Source organism: Magnolia sinica, chromosome 17, assembly GCF_029962835.1.
Source record: "Magnolia sinica isolate HGM2019 chromosome 17, MsV1, whole genome shotgun sequence".
NCBI lineage: Eukaryota > Viridiplantae > Streptophyta > Magnoliopsida > Magnoliales > Magnoliaceae > Magnolia > Magnolia sinica.
The window spans coordinates 61631728-61634935 of record NC_080589.1 but is presented as its reverse complement, the minus strand read 5'-3'; the positions used below and the strand labels follow the sequence as shown (position 1 = coordinate 61634935).

At 38.7% G+C, this 3208-nt stretch overlaps 1 non-coding gene across 1 annotated transcript; it reads left to right on the top strand.

Annotated features, from left to right (window-relative positions):
* Positions 1-1245: 1245 nt before the first annotated feature.
* Positions 1246-1352, top strand: LOC131232102 (small nucleolar RNA R71). Its single transcript, XR_009164704.1, has one exon. It is a non-coding gene; the product is annotated as a small nucleolar RNA R71 (small nucleolar RNA).
* Positions 1353-3208: the final 1856 nt, after the last annotated feature.

Sequence of the window (3208 nt, the reverse complement as noted above, 5' to 3'; positions counted from 1 at the left end):
AAGAAGTGCATGATCAATTCGATAGTCCCCGATTACACATGATATGGTTGGGCTAATGGGATCTTTGAATTTTTGTGGCACGTCTTGCTTCAGGATGGGACTCACTTTCTCAGTCAAGAAGATTTTCTTTTGAATACTCTGCCGTCGTTTGGTCGTGCATAAGTCTTTCAGGAATTTGGCATATGAAGGTATCTGTTTTATATCATCAAGTAGAGGAATGTTGACTTTCACTTGTTTCAATACCTCCAGAATATCTGAGAGTTAGAAAGAGGTTTTGGTGCAACCAATCATTGGGGAAATGGAGCAACTGGCTTCTCTAAAAGTTTCAATTCTAATTTTTGTAGGGCATCACTAGATCCATCATTGTTGTCAACTTTCGGGTCCTTAGGCTTTTTAGTTATAACCGAGATGGTTTTATCAATAATCTTACTACTCCTAAGAGTGGTGATGGATTTAGTTTGTTCCATCTGATTTGAAGAGCTAGGGTCACTTATTTCATATTGCAGTTTGGGATTGGAAAGAGGTTGAGTAGGAAGCATCTCCTTCCCTCCACTTGTTAATTGTGACTCTATCCTTTGAATAGATGACGCAAGCATTCCTAATGTTGTGTAGATATCATGAAACGTGTGTGCCAAATTTTGATTAAGTAGCTCTTGTTCTCGAATATGTTTTTGAACTGGATCCTCTTGAGGTTTCCCTTGATTTGGAATTTGATTGAAGAAACCTTGAGGGGTAGCAGTTTGTCCATTCCTCCAACTGAAGTTTGAATGATTTCTCCAACTAAGATTGTACGTATTAGAGGTGGGTCCATTAAAAGGTCTTTGGTAATTATTTACGGCATTGGATTGCTTAGTCAGAACCTCTTGAAAGGCAGATATAGTTGGACAGTTTTCAGTTGTGTGACTGTTACAACCACAAATACTGCAAACAACTTCGTTACCCTTATCCTTCCTCGATTCCATGGCCTCGAATTTCTTTATAAGATTAGCCACTTTAACATTGATATCATCATCCTCTTTCAGCAGGTATGCTCCTCCCCTTTCCTTTGATTGAGTAGGCCTAGAAGTGGTACTCGATTTTGGGTATGTGTCCCATGATTGTGCGTTTTCGGTAAGTCTATCTAAGTAATCCCACACATCATCGATATTTTTATTTATAAATTCTCCATTGCACATCGTCTCAACCAATTGGCGCATGGAGGATGTCAGCTCATCATAGAAAAAGTGCGTAATGCACCACGTTTCAAAACCGTGTTGTGGGCAAGAGTTGACAAGATCCTTGAACCGCTCCCAACATTGGAAGAATGTTTCATCCTCCCTTTGGGCGAAGTTCATGATTGATTTTCTAAGGGTGTTCGTTTTATGATATGGAAAAAATTTCTTTATGAACTCCCTTTGCATATTATTCTATGTGCCAATAGATTTATGACGTAGTGAATGTAACCACGTCTTAGCTTTCTGTTTCAAAGAAAAGGGAAAGAGTTTCAGCCTGACTGTGTCCTCAAACACGTTTAGAAAATATAAAGTGGTTATAATCTCATCAAACTCTTTCAAGTGTAGATACGGTTCTTCAGATTCGAGCCCATGAAATTTAGGAAGGAGTTGGATCACCCCTAGCTTGATATTCATGTGTCCTGTATTTTCTGGAAAAACCATGCATGAGAGTGTGCTCACCCCCACCGGTTGTAAATAATCTCGTAGAGTACGAGGTAGGGGTGCTTGATGCACCTCATTCTCATCATGGACTTCCTCAATCCCAGGTGGTGGGAGTGCTTGAGGTTGATTTGCAGCCATAACCTCAATTCAGATTCTAAACTTAAACCTAAAAGAGAAGTGAAAAAAATCTAGAAAGAAAGAGAGGATTTGGAAAGAAGTTACCAGATCGGAGTCCCTAAGTTAAAAACCTGCAAAACAACACAAACCAAGTTAGTATCTAAGAGATAAGACCTAATACAAAAAATAGAGAAAGTAAAGAAATTATAGGACGAAGTTACCAATTAGAAGATCTATCAATGACCCTACAAAATAGGAAAGTTCTAAAAATCAAATAGAAAAAAAAAAATCTAAAACTAAAGTTAGTAAAATCCTAATCTTAAACTAATTCTAAAACCAATTAATTTTAGATAATCGTAACCGTCAGTCCCCGGCAACGGCGCCAAAAACTTGTTGATGTAAAACCTGTCACAGACACGTTCCTAGCATGGTTGAGCCAAAAGAAGATGGACCGTGAATTAACTATAACTTTTGATCCGGGTATCATTACGGGGCGCACAACCTATCAATCTTTACTAAAATGGGCCATCTGAGGTGAACCGACCCACAAAGTGGGTCGCATCTGTCCGTTTCGTCAAAAAAGGCGCGCTTTCAGCTCAAAAATGAATTTTTAGAAAAATTTTACTATTTTTAGTAATTCCGATTTTTTAAATATTTTTAGAGCTTTAGATTTTCTTTCCTTTTAGAAATAACTTTTAGTTATACTAGGACTCTTTTAGAGAAAGTTTATTTGCAATTTTTATTTTTAGAAATTAGGCCTTAGAAGAGTTTTATTAGAATTAGGATTTTTATTAGAGTTAGAATTTTGCTATTTTTGGTAATTACGAATTTTAGTTTATTTTTTTCCTATATTAATGGTGTAAGGAGACATATTAGGGAATTATCAATTATTCATCAATCAATTTCGAATTTATTAGAATTTATTTCTATTTTCTGTTTTCTTTCCTCGTGGATTCGAGAAGTCTCTGTGAGGAGTCCAGAGAAGTTCCGTGGATTCTACCAAACTGATGCAAGGGAGGACGTGAGGTCGAGCACCGTCTCCCTCAAAAGGATAACTATTCCGAATTCACGGAACTTCTCTGGACTCTCGGGCAACAATCCCATGGGCGGTGTTCCAGGGAATTTACCTTAAACAGCGGCAGCTTTCGAAGCAGCACGACGAGAGAATCGGCAAGCCATGCAAGGGTTGCAGGCTTCCATTGATCGCATGGCGGATCGTTTGGCGGAGGCCCTAGGGCAGCTCCGTGTTCATGGTGGTGATCCACCATCAACAATTGCTAGAATTCGTAATCATATTGATCGTAGGGCGACGCTATCAGTGAACCACAGGATCAGTTCTGATAATGTGGGATCTAGCGACATGATTTTACAGCATCCTAGACGAGCCATTGATCAGATGGATCGGATGGACCAAGAATTCAAGATGAAAGTCGATT